This window comes from Somniosus microcephalus, chromosome 3 (assembly GCF_052327205.1).
Source record: "Somniosus microcephalus isolate GS21.2 chromosome 3, FLI_Smic_1.0, whole genome shotgun sequence".
Lineage (NCBI taxonomy): Eukaryota > Metazoa > Chordata > Chondrichthyes > Squaliformes > Somniosidae > Somniosus > Somniosus microcephalus.
Genome location: NC_140989.1, coordinates 287,005,339 through 287,019,979, shown reverse-complemented (window position 1 = coordinate 287,019,979; position 14,641 = coordinate 287,005,339). Strand labels below are relative to the sequence as shown.

Genomic DNA, 14,641 nt, shown 5'->3' with positions numbered 1-14,641 from the left:
TGCAACTTCAATCTGTGACAACAAGCATAACTAAAAGACATACCATTTCCTCTGATTTACCGTGAGCAATTTTATAAGAGTTTATCATAAATCCAATCATAGTTAACATATTTTTGTGGGTTTTGCAAGTGCAGAATGAAACACAAACTAATTAAGGAAGAGGTCTGTTAGCCATTATCAAGAGACATTAAGCTGGGACTGCCTGCCTACTCCAGCCCAGTTGCTGCATTGCCAGATTGGAATCTAGACAAATTCAGTAGGCTGAGCTTCAACTAATGGACCATCCAAGCAAAAGAAGAATTCTTCACAGTAGGAGTGCTTTTCTGAATGTTTACACTGTTTGCAAATTATGGCTTTACCATCTATGTTACATTGCACACTTGGGAGTAGTGTGGCCCATGTTTTTAAGCAAAGGGAGGGCTATCAAATGGTTGACCTTTAAAATGCTTTGAAGTTGGTATTACAGAAAGATTCACTCTATAACATTTATTTATCAGAGACATTTGCAAATGCTAATGCTTGAACAACAGCTCAAAGTGTCATTTGCCTGGTTTTGTAACCCATTTCTTGTTTTTCTATATTATACTACATGCCCCATTAGCTTAAAGTATGATTAGAGAGTACTAATAATCTCAAAATATATTTAGACATCCAAACTCTAAAAAAAGAATGTCCCTACCCAACATATTCAAAATAAACAGTCCTGGTGTCAGTCTGTCAAACTAACTTTGGCCCGACAATTCTGAGACAAACATTCTAGTCTTATATTACACTGCTCAGAATGATCACCTAAAATAAACTACACAGTTGCTCCATTTGAGTTCCTGATGAAGTGACTTCACATACAACATTTAATGTTGCAAACACATTATTTGAATCACACATTATTTGGCTGTTAAATCAATCTTAAATCATCCATTAGTCAAAGTGGTTGCTTTCATCTGCCCTAATTTCTCCTTATGTGGCTCAGTGTCAAATGTTTTTTATAACACTCCTGTGAAGCGCCTTGGGACATTTTGCTATGTGAAAGGTGCTATATAAATACAAGTTGTTGTTGTTGTTGAAGGTAGTCCCTTTGCCAGATGCATTCTAAATTCTGCGATCTCCAAGTGCCCTCCCAGCAGGCACTCAAGAGCAAAAAAAACTCCTGCTCTTCGATTTAATTTTTCAGAATAGTTATCTGAAAGATGCTCCACGGTAAAGTTTTATGCGAGAGTGCAGCAATATATCACTGAAAAATCTGTGGCATGTGTTTGTTTAACCTCTGGTGGGTCAGTGACTGATCCTAGTCTCTCTTTTACTGTCTTTCTACAGAGAAATGCACACATAGATTGCCCTGTAGCTAGCAGGCTGGAGAAGCAGTAGGTGGGTGGAACTGTAGAACACTAAGCACCTTGTCATATCTAAAGAGCAGATAGAATCGACAATCAGCCTGACTCATTGACATTCTGTTACAATTCACTTTTATAAAAATCTTCTTAAAGCTGCAAATCTTCACTAAATACTATTTCTTAATTTATGTTCAAAGTTGATCAAGGTTAAGGCAACAAGCATCTATTTCTCCTGCAATATAAAGGTGCGATCATGGGCAGCATCATAGTCAAGTCCAATCTTGATCTACATTGGGTGGTGATTTAACTACTATGTCATTGGGAAATATTCATTCAACGTTTGGCATTAAACCGTCCACATTGTTCATTATTGCTAATGCTGAAATAATTGGCACTCAATTATTTGCTTTCATTTTTAAATGACTTGGATTTTGAAGCATATAAAATGCATGTCCCTGTACACTTTTTAAACTAATCCTGTTTTCAGGGTCTTGAACCTTGGTCACTAAACATTTAGCAATGAATGATACTAGCTTATTATTTTTCAGGCTTTTTCAACAGTGGCTTCCAATTCATTCATAAACTAAAAAAATCCATTCATGAAATAGTCAAAGTTCCACTCACTATATCTCATTCATTGCCATATCTACAAGGTAACCTGACAGTAGCAGCCCAATTGGTTTCAAAACAGTTAGGCATATTAATGAGGGCACAAGGCAAGAATGACCATGTAAAGCTTCAGTTGGAAAAAGTATACAGACCTTTTTTTTAAAAAAAATTGGGAAATAGAAGGCCCATAGTGCAGACTACGACCAAGGCTGAAAATGGGATAGAAAATGAGGCAAATCAAGAACTAACGGTTAGGTGATGCCAAACTCGGGTTTTAAAAGCTTGCAGATTGAAGGAGGAAGAAAAGACAGAGGGAAGAAGTCCTGACTACAGTAAGCAATGGATGGAAACAAAAACAAAATACTACGGATGCTGGAAATCTGAAATAAAAACAGAAAATGCTGGACAGGTCAGGCAGCATCTGTGGAGAGAGAAACAGAGTTAACGTTTCTGTTAACTCTGTTTCTCTCAAGCAATGGAGTTGCTTACAATAAGAGCAGAACTTGTGTAGGACTGGCACTGAGAGGAGGGCATGGGAGGGCAGAGGGTTGCACCTCAACGGGAACGGGACCAATATCCTCGTGGGAGGGTTTAAACTAGCTTGGCAGGGGGATGGGAACCTAAGTATAGAGTCAATAGGGAGGAAAGAAAAACTGGAATTGGAAAACAAAAATGTAGAAAGTAAATTGGAAGTACAGAGGAATCAAGGGCTAGATAGTAGTCAACAAGGAGGTTTGCCTGTACTAAATGGTATATACTTCAATGCAAGGAGTATAGCGAACAAGGCAGATCAACTGAGGGCACAGGTAGATACTTGGGACTATGATATTATAGCCATTATACAGAGACGTGGCTGAAAGAGGGGCAGGTATGGCAGCACAACATTCCTTGTTACAGGATTTTCAGACGGGATAGAGAGGGAGGTAAAAAGGGAGGGGGGGTCGCAGTATTGATTAAAGAAACTATTACAGCTGTGAGGAGGGATGATATGTTGGAGGGATCATCAAATGAGACCATATGGGTCGAATTGAAAAACAAAAAAGGGGGCGATCACACTGCTGGGAGTGTACTACAGACCCCCAAACAGTGAGAGGGAGATAGAAGAACAAATATGTAGACAAATTTCTGAGAAGTGCAAATACTATAGTGCAGTAATAGTAGGGGATTTCAACTACCCCAATATTAACTGGGATAAAATTAGTGTGAAGGGTATAGAAGGTGTGGAATTCCTAAAATCCATCCAGGAGAACTTTTTTAGCCAGTATGTAGCAAGCCCAACAAGGGAGGGGGTGGTTCTGGACTTAGTTTTAGAGAATTAAGCTGGGCAGGTAGAAGGCGTATCAGTGAGGGAGCATTTTGGTGCTAGTGACCATAATTCTGTTAGAATTAAGATAGCTATGGAAAAGGACAAGGACATACCAGGAATAAAAAAGTCTAAATTGGGGAAAAGCAAATTTTGCTAAGCTCAGAGGGGATTTAGCCATAGTGGACTGGAAACAGCTACTTGAAGGTAAATCAGTGTCAGAGCAGTGGGGGGGGGCATTCAAGGAAGAGATCCGGAGGGTTCAGACCAAACATGTGCCCTTAAAAAAAAAAGGTGGGACTAACAAACCTAGAGCCCCCTGGATGTCTAGAGACATACAGGGTAGGATAAAGAAAAAAAGGGTGGCGTATGACAGATACCAAGGGCTAAATACTCCAGAATCTTTAGAGGAGTACAGAAAGTGCAGGGGTGCAATGAAAAATGATATTGGGAAAGCAAAGAGAGAGCATGAAAAATTATTGGCAAGTAAAATCAAGGAAAACCCAAAAATGTTTTATAAATATATTAAGAGTAAGAGGATGACTAAAGAAAGGGTAGGGCCTATTGGAGATCATGAGGGTAATCTGTGTGTGGGGGCGGGAGACGTCGGTAGGGTTCTTAATGAATATTTTGCGTCTGTTTTCACAAAGGAGGGGCGAAGCAGACACTATCGGGGGGAGGAGTGTGAAATATTAGATGAAATAAACATAGTGAGAGAGGAAGTATTAAGGGGCTTAGCAGATTTAAAAGTGGATAAATCCCCAGGCCCAGATGAAATGTATCCCAGGCTGTTAAGCGAAGCAAATGAGGAAATAGCAGAGGCCCTGACCATCATTTTTCAATCCTCTCTGGCTTCAGGTGTGGTGCCGGAGGACTGGAGGACTGCTAATGTGGTACCCTTGTTTAAAAAAGGGAGAAAAGGATAGACTGAGTAATTACAGGCCAGTAATTACAGGCCAGTGGGAAAATTATTGGAAAGAATTCTGAAGGACAGGATAAATCTTCATTTAGAAAGACACGGATTAATCAAGGATAGTCAGCACGGATTTGTTAAGGGAAGGTCGTGTCTGACAAACTTAATTGAATTTTTTGAGGAGGTAACAAGGAGGGTAGATGAGGGTAGTGCATTTGATGTAGTGTACATGGACTTTAGCAAGGCTTTTGATAAGGTTCCACATGGCAGGCTGGTCACGAAATTAAAAGCCCATGGGATCCAGGGCAAAGTGTCAAGTTGGATTCAAAACTAGCTCGGAGACAGGAAGCAGAGGGTAATGGGTGTTTTTGTGACTGGAAGGCTGTTTCCAGTGGGGTTCCGCAGGGCTCAGTACTAGGTCCCTTGCTTTTTGTGGTATATATCAACGATCTTGACTTGAATATAAGGGGTATGATTAAGAAGTTTGCAGATGATACTAAAATCGGCTGTGTGGTTGATACTGAAGAAGGAAGCCGTAGACTGCAGGAAGATATCAATAGTCAGGTGGGCAGAACAGTAGCAAATGGAATTCAATCTGGAGAAGTGTGAGGTAATGCATTTGGGGAGGGCTAACATAAGAACATAAGAAGTAGGAGCAGGAGTAGGTCATACGGCCCCTCGGGCCTGCTCCGCCATTCAATAGGATCATGGCTGATCCAAATCTAGACTCACGTCTGTTAAGTCTGTGTGTTCCAATTGTATTAAGATTAATTACTGACACAGACTACAAGAATAAAGTTCAACAGGTCTTTACTAGTTGGAGGTCAGGACTATACTAAATACAATATCACTACACAGTACTTATATACCGGTGGTCACCACCGGTATTACGTATACAGCAGCCAGAGAAAGTAGTACATCTCTTAAGGTGGAACAGGCTTAAGTTCTCTTAAGGTGGAACAGGTTACATACACCACAATCCTCCCTTTTTAGCTTAACAGTCATATCCCCATTTAACATAACATAATACAGGTAGACTATCCTTTATCCGAAAACCTCGGGACCAGCCAAGTTTCGGATAAAGGAGAATTTCGGATTTCGGAAGGTGGGTCGGCGGGGGTCCGCGGGGGGGGTCGTGCGCACGACTTACGCTGACGCTCAGCGTAAGTCAGTCGGGGTCGGCGGGGGCGATCGGCGGTTGTCGGGGCCGGCGGGGTCGGCGGGGGGTCGTGCGCACAACTTACCCTTTATCCGAACTTCCAAAACCGGAACCCTCTAAAAACCAAAGGTTTTTTCGTTCGTACGCACGACTTACGCTGAACGAAAAAACCTTCGGTTTTTAGAGGGTTTCGGTTTTCGGAAGTCCGGATAAAGGGTAGTCTACCTGTAACATATATACATATATAACTTCAGGTATAAACAGTTCAAAGGTTCAGTCTCTCAGGAGGCCTTCTGATTCGGTTTGGATAACGCCTTTCAGTGGTCTCTGATTCTTGTTGCTGAGGTGACTCTTCTTGTTGGTTTCCTATGTATTGGACGTCATCATCAGGTACAGTCCCTGCCGAGGTAGATGCTTCAGGTTCATTAACGTCTTCCACAGTTGTCTCTGTCGCAACCATGGGTTCGACCCTTGCTCTTGATTCTACCAGTTGATCCGCATGACGCCTTATCACATTGTTACCAATATCTACTGTGTACATCAGAGGTCCTTGTCTGGCCCGAATTGTTCCGGGCTGCCATTTTTCATTTCCATAGCCCCTTGCCAACACTGGTTGTCCTACGTCGAAACTTCGAGTGGACTTGTTATTAATATGCCGGAACTGTTTGTTTTCCACTTCCCTCCGCACATTTGGTTTTAACAAGTCCAACCTGGACCGCAACCTCCTGTTATAAAACATCATGGCAGGACTTTGGTTAGTCACTGCATGAGCGGCGTTTCGATACGCCATTAGGAAATTGTCCACCTTGTGTTGTAATGGAATCTGATCATCGTTCATGGCCTTTATTGCCTTTTTGAATGTTTGGACAAATCTCTCGGCCAACCCGTTTGTCGCCGGATGATATGGGGCAGAGGTATAATGTTTCACCCCATTCTTCTTTAAGAATTTTTGGAATTCTTCCGACACGAACTGTGGTCCGTTGTCCGAACAGATCTGTTCTGGCAATCCGTTCCTTGCGAATATTGTTCTTAACACCGCAATTGTCTTTTCTGAAGTAGTGGTACTCATCTTGATCACTTCTGGCCATTTGGAATGTGCGTCCACCGCAATTAGGAACATGGAGTCCATGAATGGACCAGCAAAGTCAATATGTACGCGTTGCCATGGGGCTGAAGGCCATTCCCATGGGTGTAGCGGTGCGATCGGAGGTGCATTTTGCACTTTTTGGCACCCAGCGCAGCTTTTTGTCAACTCCTCTATCTGTTGGTCAATGCCCGGCCACCATACATAAGCCCTAGCAAGACTTTTCATCTTAACTCCCCCCAGATGACCTTCATGCAGTTCCTTTAGAACTCTTTCCCGTAACTTGGGAGGAATAATCACTCTTGTCCCGTACATCAAAGTACCATGGCAGACGGACAGCTGGTCTCGCCTTGCCGAGAATGCCGGTAACAGAGGATCACCATGTGTTGGCCATCCCTTCACTGTCACCTCGTAAACTCGGGACAGTGTCGGGTCGTTCCTGGTTTCTCTTTCAATACTTGCATTGGTGACTGGTAAACACTCGATGATGGTCGAATGAAATAACTCAACAGGGTCAACTTTCGTCGTCTCTTCTGCTTCAGGTAGTGGCAGGCGCGACAGCCCATCAGCATTGCCATGCTGCTTTGTACCTTTGAATTCTATTTGATATTGATGTGCCCCTAGGAAAAGGGACCATCTCTGGAGTCGCTGTGCTGTCATCACCGAAACACCCTTCTTAGGGTTAAAAATGGATACCAACGGCTGATGGTCTGTCAGAAGTGTGAATTTTTGGCCCTGCAGGTAATGATTAAACTTCTTCACTCCCCATACAAGGCTGAGAGCCTCCCTATCGATCTGCGCATAGTTGCGCTCAGCGGAGGTCAATGATCTGGATGCAAACGCGACTGGCCTTGCCGTGCCATTTGGCAACTTGTGTGAGAGTACTGCCCCAATACCATATGGAGAAGCATCACAAGCCAACCGAATAGGCAGTGTCGGGTTGAAGTGAGCCAACACTTCCTCTGAGGTGATCAATCCTTTGCTTTTGCGAAATGCCTTCTTACAGTTTTCGCTCCATTCCCATGGTACCCCCTTCTGTAAAAGAGCGTTCAGCGGGTGCAGTACCGTGCATAGATTCGGTAGAAACTTATGGTAATAGTTAATCAATCCCAGAAACGACCTCAACTGAGAGACATTATCCGGAGCGGGAGCCTTTACAACTGCCTTTATCTTGTCAGGAGACTTATGAAGCCCCTCCCGGTCAATGACATGACCACAGTACGAGATCCACTTCTGAAAGAACTCACATTTCTGCCGATTAACTCTAAGTCCATACTCTTTCAGTCCGTTGAGCACCAGTTCCAAGTTTGCGAGGTGTTCTTCATCACCATCACCTGTAATCAGAATATCGTCCAGGTAACATTGTGTGCCTGGAATTCCCTGTAATACCTGCTCCATGGCCCTCTGCCAAATTGCCGGAGCCGATGCCACTCCAAAAACCAGCCTATTATACCGGTACAAACCTCTATGCGTGTTGATCGTGAGGTACTGGCGTGACTCTTCATCAACCTCCATCTGCAAGTACGCCTGCGCCAGGTCTATCTTGGTGAAGTGTTTCCCGCCAGACAACGAAGCAAAAATATCCTCAATCCGCGGAAGCGGATACTGCACCGTGTGAAGCACCGGATTAACGGTGATCTTGAAATCTCCACAGATGCGAACCTTCCCTGGTTCTCCTGGCTTGTTGCTCGAAGGACGTTTCATAATGGGAACAATGGGCGTAGCCCACTCACTCCAATCTACCTTAGACAGTACACCTGAACGTTCTAGCGCTTCCAGTTCCGCTTCTACAGTAGGTCGTATTGCATAGGGTACCGGTCTGGCTTTGAAAAATTTTGGTTGTGCATGTTCATCAATCTTGATGTTTGCCGTAATTCCTTTCAGTGTTCCCAGTCCTTGCTGGAACACCTCTTTAGCATCATCCAATATTTTGGACAATCGTTTAGGTTTGACATCCGTTTCCCCGGAATCTACCGTTAGTGCTTTTAAGGAGTGCCAGTCCATATTCATTTTCCTAATCCACTCCCGTCCCAGTAGTGGTGGACCTCCTTCAGGTAGCACATATAAGTCCATTACTTGGCTTTCTTCGCCCTTGTGGACCACTCTTACCTCTATCTTTCCGACGGGGTACACTCTTTGCCCCGTGTATGTTTTCAATATAATCTCCGTATCCCGTAGGGGAATATGTTGGAATAACCTTTTGTAATCTTTCTTATTCATGACCGTCAATGCCGATCCAGTGTCCAATTCCATCTTTACTTGGACTCCTGCTATCTGAAGGGTGACCCAAATTGTCTGGAGATCTGCATCCTTACCAACGTTGTGTACTCTTAAGCTACCCAGTTCATTACTGCTGGCGTCTGAATCTGACTTCTGTTCGTTCGAACTGGTCTTTGTCACCTTGTGCACCTTTATGTATTTTCCTTGCGGTGACTTTTTGTTGCTGGTCTTCTTTCCTGACCGGCATACTTTAGCTATGTGGCCAAGCCTGCCACACGTTCTGCATTCTTGGTTTTTAAACCAACACTGGTTCTGATCATGTGTTGTCTTTCCACAACGATAACATTTTACAGTACTCAAACCCAATTTATTTGTACTGTGTTCCGGTGACCGTAGCTGCATTACTACCGTGCCTCTCGCTGCGGCTTCGTGTGCTGCTGCCATAGTGACCGCTTTCTCAAGCGTCAGCTCATTCTCCTCGAGCAGTCGCTTTTGTGTATCTTCTTTTAATAATCCACACACAAATTTATCTCTTAGCGCATCTGTTAGTCCCGTTCCAAACTGACAGTACTTTGCTAGCTTACGCAATTCCATTAAATATTCAGCATTGCTTTCATCCTTCAGCTGCCTTCTGCTGTAAAATTTAAATCGTTCCGCTAGCATCAGCGGCGTGGGGTTTAGATGATTTTTCAGGACAGTAACAATCTCCTCGAACATCTTATCCGCCGGTTCATCTGGTGATAAAAGGTGTTTCAATTGCCCGTATGTCTTCGCACCCATTAAGTTCAATAACGTTAGTGCTTTCTCTGCATCTGGGATTTTATTTGCTTTACAATAATTTTGTATGCGTTCTACATACATGGCCCAATCTTCGATGTCGCCATCAAAGGTATCAATGTTCCCATGTTTAGACATCGTTGCAATTTATTTTATCCCAAGATGGCGGCTTCCCGCTCTTGTCTTCGTCCTCCGCCTACAAAATGGCGGTTTTCCCGCGCTTGGCGGTCTTCACCCACTGGCTGCAATGGCGTTTGGCGTGCCGCTGCTGCTCCCCTTTCCCAGCGGTTAGTAACTCCCCCGGCGCCGTCTCCGCTTCACCGCGGCTCCCTCGGGCATTCGCGCTTCCCCGATGTCGCGCCTCGCAGCCCTTCTTGCAGCCCGGTTATTAGCACCGGCTGCGTTCGCCTTCACCGCGGCTCTCGCGCCTTCAGTCGCCCCAGACGCTGCGCCTTTTTGGCCCGAAAGCGGCCCAGCCCTTATCACCAGCCGTGATCGATGTCCCCGCGCTGCGCCTTTCGGCCCGAATGCGGCCCGGCCCTTATCTCCGGTCGCGATCGATCTCACCGCCCTTATTCCTCCGTCTTCCTCCCCCCCCGTCTGTACAGCCAACGCGGCCGACTTTCTGCTCACGTCGCTGACTGGCTTACCCACCACCGAGGCAGAAAGAAGATAGCTGACTGCCGCTGATGGAGGCTTCGAGTTCAGGATGTCTTCTGCACTCCGGGTTCTCGATGCCTGCCGCGCGACGTGTCTTCCAGCAGGGTGATGAGGGTGGATGCCTCTCTTCGACGCCCGTTCTGTGGACGAAGCCGCCGTGGATATAAACTGCCGCAGGGTAAGAATCGGACTCGTCGCCACTGTTAAGTCAGTGTGTTCCAGTTGTATTAAGATTAATTACTGACACAGACTACAAGAATAAAGTTCAACAGGTCTTTACTAGTTGGAGGTCAGGACTATACTAAATACAATATCACTACACAGTACTTATATACCGGTGGTCACCACCGGTATTACATATACAGCAGCCAGAGAAAGTAGTACATCTCTAAGGTGGAACAGGTTACACACACCACAACGTCCACTTCCCTGCCCTCTCCCCGTAACCCCCAATTCCCTTATCTGCTAGGAAACTGTCTATCTCCGTTTTAAATTTATTTAATGTTGCAGCTTCCACAGCTCTCTGGGGTAGCAAATTCCATATATTTACTACCCTCTGAGTGAAGAAGTTTCTCCTCATCTCAGTTTTGAAAGGGCAGCCCCTTATTCTAAGATTATGCCCCCTAGTTCTAGTCTCACCCATCAGTGGAAACATCCTCACCGCATCCACCCGATCAAGCCCCCTCACAATCTTATATGTTTCGATAAGATCACCTCTCATTCCTCTGAACTCCAATGAGTAGAGGCCCAACCTACTCAACCTTGCCTCATAAATCAACCCCCTCATCTCCGGAATCAACCGAGTGAACCTTCTCTGAACTGCCTCGAGAGCAAGTATATCTTTTCTTAAATATGGAAACCAAAACTGCACGCAGTATTCCAGGTGTGGCCTCACCAATACCCTGTATAACTGCAGCAAGACTTCCCTATTTTTATACTCCATCCCCCTTGCAATAAAAGCCAAGATTCCATTGGCCTTCCTGATCACCTGCTGCACCTGCATACTAACTTTTTGTGTTTCATGCACCAGGACCCCCAGATCCCTTTGTACTGTAGCACTTTGCAGTTTTTCTCCATTTAGATAATAACTTGCTCTTTGATTTTTTCTGCCAAAGTGCATAACCTCACACTTTCCAATATTATATTCCATCTGCCAAATCTCTGCCCATTCACTTAGCCTGTCTATGTCCTTTTGCAGGTTTTTTTATGTCTTCCTCACTCACTGCTTTTCCTCCCATCTTTGTATCGTCGGCAAACTTGGATATGTTGCTCTCGGTCCCTTCCTCCAAATCGTTAATATAGATTGTAAAGAGTTGGGGCCCCAGCACTGACCCCTGCGGAACACCACTAGTTACTGATTGCCAGCCCGAGAACGAACCATTTATCCTAACTCTTTGTTTTCTGTTAGATAGCCAATCTTCCACCCATGCCAGTATATTACAAGGAAAGGGAATACACATTAAATGGTAAGACACTGAGTAGTGTACAGGAATAAAGGGACTTTGGAGTGCATGTCCACAGATCCCTGAAGGTAGCAGGCCAAGTAGATAAGGTGGTTAAGAAGGCATACGGAATGCTTGCCTTTATTAGCCATGGCATAGAATACAAGGGCAGTGGGGTTATGCTTCAACTGTATAAAACACTAGTTAGGCCTCAGCTTGAGTACTGCGTGCAGTTCTGGTCACCACATTACAGGAAAATGTGATTGCACTAGAGAGGGTACAGAGGAGATTTACAAGGATGTTGCCGGGAGTAGAGAATCTTAGCTATGAGGAAAGACTGGATAAGCTGGGTCTGTTTTCCTTGGAACAGAGGAGGCCGAGGGGAGACCTTATTGAGGTATATAAAATTATGAGGGGCATAGATAAAGTGGATAGAAAGGACCTATTTCCCTTAGCAGAGGGGTCAAAAACCAGGGGGCACAGATTTAAAGTAATTGGGGGAAGGCTTAGAGGGGATTTGAGGGGAAATTTCTTCACCCAGAGGGTTGTGGGCGTCTGGAACTCACTGCCTGAAAGGGTGGTAGAGGCAGGAACCCTAACCACATTTAAAAAGTACTTGGACATGCACGTTGGGATGCTGTAACCTGCAGGGCTACGGACCAAGAGCTGGGAAGTGGGATTAGGCTGGATAGCTCTTTGTTGGCCGGCGCGGACACGATGGGCCAAAATGGCCTCCTTCCGTGCTGTAACTTTGTATGATTCTAAAGCTGGAGTTGCACTTTGGGTGAGGAGGAGGTAAAAAAAAGGCAAACTGGGAGCAATATTTGGGGTGGGGGGGGGGGGTGAAAGAGTGCGAGAATTAACGAGAGGAGTGGAGAGAAAGGAGGATGCTAGCATTAATTGAGGAGATGGGGAAGAAGAGTGCCAGCTTAACCTGAGGACAGTGGAGGGGGAGAAGACTCCCACTTTGATCTGGGGTGGGGGTTGGGGGAGTTGAAACACATCTGCTTGAACAGCTAGGGTGGAAGAAGAATGCAAAGTTGAATTCAGGAGTGGGGTGGGAGTGAAGGAGAGGAGTGCCAGCATGAACTGGGTTGCAAGGGGAGGGCTGCTAGCTTCAACTGAGAGGTTGAGGGAGTAGAGTAGCACCATGAACTGGGAGGGTTGGAAGAGGAAAGTGTGCCTATCAATTGGGTGGAGAATTGGAGGAGGCCAATGTCTTTGTGAACAGAGGCTGGAGGAAGCAGAGTGTCTCTAGGAAGGAGAAAGGGTTGGAGGAAGGCCTGAGCCAACAGTGGCCCCACAGTATTTTTGTGGAGCCAGGAGGAGCGCAGGAACAAAAGTATAAAAAGTGACTTACCTTTTTGTGGGAGGACTGCACCAGTCCCTTTAAGGACCGCTGGTTAGGCTTCTGTAGACCCGGAATAACTGAGCAAAGCAGGCATCGCACGATCCACCCAGTTAATGCCGAATTTAGAGCAGGGTCATAGAACAGTCATTAGGACCATAATTGCCATATTCAAGATGCCCAACATTTTTTTCAGGTGGGGCTCTGGACACTTGTAAGCTATCAGCTTCCAATTTGACAGCTAATTTTGCCAATGCTAATACCAATCCCAAAGCTAATCTTTCTCCCAAAAAACAGCAGTGATGAGGACCAATTTCTCCACGTTGGAGCTCAAGTTACAAGCCCCCCTCCATCCCATTAGACTTTCAGTGTAATTATTTGTTTATATTCAGGATGTTCGAGTTGGCAGCTTTTTGGAAGCAGTTGGTCATCTTTTCCTAGCTTTCGAGATTGGCATGTAAGTGCCATCTTCATGAACATTCCCAATCAAACGTTTTCCCTCTCTTTGGGGATCCGATTTGCACTCAGTGATCTATTACTCCTGATGAGAATCTGTTCCCTAAAAAAATGCACCAAACTATTGTAAGCAAATTAAAACCACATGCCAGATTTCCCTGCACTTTGTGCTGATTCACAAGTTACTTCCGTTAAAATGTTCCAATTTAAAGAGGGCGCAATCTTTATGAAAAAGTATTCGGCAGCACTTTTATTTTGCAAACTTACCACGGCGTAACTGGTGTAGAAACAGCGAACTGGCACAGTACCGCTAACCGGCCAACAGTGGTGCGCAGCTGGTTTGGCTCTTCTCCATCCCTAAAAAAATCATTAAAAATAGGTTTGCCACATCCATTTTAATGAAAACAGCGTTCCTTGGAATGTAAAATTCTCCACCAAGTACTATACTTTCTGCAGCAGTAATCTTTCTCTCTGTACAATTCTTTACTGTGCAATGCACCAATCGGGCAGAAAATAGAACAGATTTTTGGAATAGCAAACCGTACATTCTTCAAACTATATGACCGCAAGTTTAATCCAAGCTGGTTTTACAACAAATAAACTTTGAAAGCCCACCTTTCCTTCAAACGCTGGGTGTCCCTTAAATTGTATTTGACACATTCGAGCAGAGATTGCCCCCACTCCCTCCCAGCGAACTTACTCTCCAAAACTAAACGCAGCAAGTCAGAAGCAGTCACTGAAACTCACATTTACTGCCCGGTGCCGAAGCCCAAATCCCAACTTCTGTCAAAGAGTAAAAGGCTGTTTCCTTGCGAGAATCACTTTAGAAACATCATGATGTCTGGGAGCCCTCGTCCTCCAGCCCCGGACTGCACTGTCACCGGGGAATATCTGCTGCTCCACAAGGATCAGTCGGGCTCGGAAACAGACGTGTTATTCTGGCCACCGAGCTGGCTGAGGGACCAAGCTTTTGCTCTTACCTCACCGCAATAGATCGGCCACGCACAGCCCGTGAGAAGCTGCCCGGAGCCCGTCTGCTTATTCACTGACGTTTGTTCACACGTGGCTGCTGGCTGCTCCTTTCTGAGAAGCTCACTCCAGGCACTGGCAGGGACAGGAGAGTAGGTTATAGCAGCCCCGCATTGACGAGGATCGGAAGATGTGTGCTGGGTAATAGAGGAAGGCGGTGGGTGCTGACAGCAACAGACAAAAGGTCTGAAGGGGCAAGGCTGGGCAATTGCATGAGTCAAACACCTCTGGGAAGGAAGGTGGGCACAAACAGAAGCAGGCATGTAAGTAGGAACGGGCTTGGGACATGGTCATTGACAGGGCAGGAATC

At 45.2% G+C, this 14,641-nt stretch overlaps 1 protein-coding gene across 4 annotated transcripts in view; it reads right to left on the bottom strand.

Moving 5' to 3' along the window:
• lepr (leptin receptor) overlaps positions 1-14,641 on the bottom strand; it is a 249,473-nt gene that overhangs the window by 218,731 nt on the left and 16,101 nt on the right. The window contains exons 1-2 of one of the 4 annotated variants that reach the window (XM_085982712.1): positions 14,050-14,602; positions 13,570-13,659 (exon numbers count right to left, since the gene is read on the bottom strand). The gene's annotated coding sequence lies outside the window, so the exon portion shown is untranslated. Of the gene's footprint in view, positions 1-13,569; positions 13,660-14,049; positions 14,603-14,641 lie in introns of those variants that run through there. The other 3 variants (XM_085982709.1, XM_085982710.1, XM_085982711.1) reach the window with 3 other exon arrangements.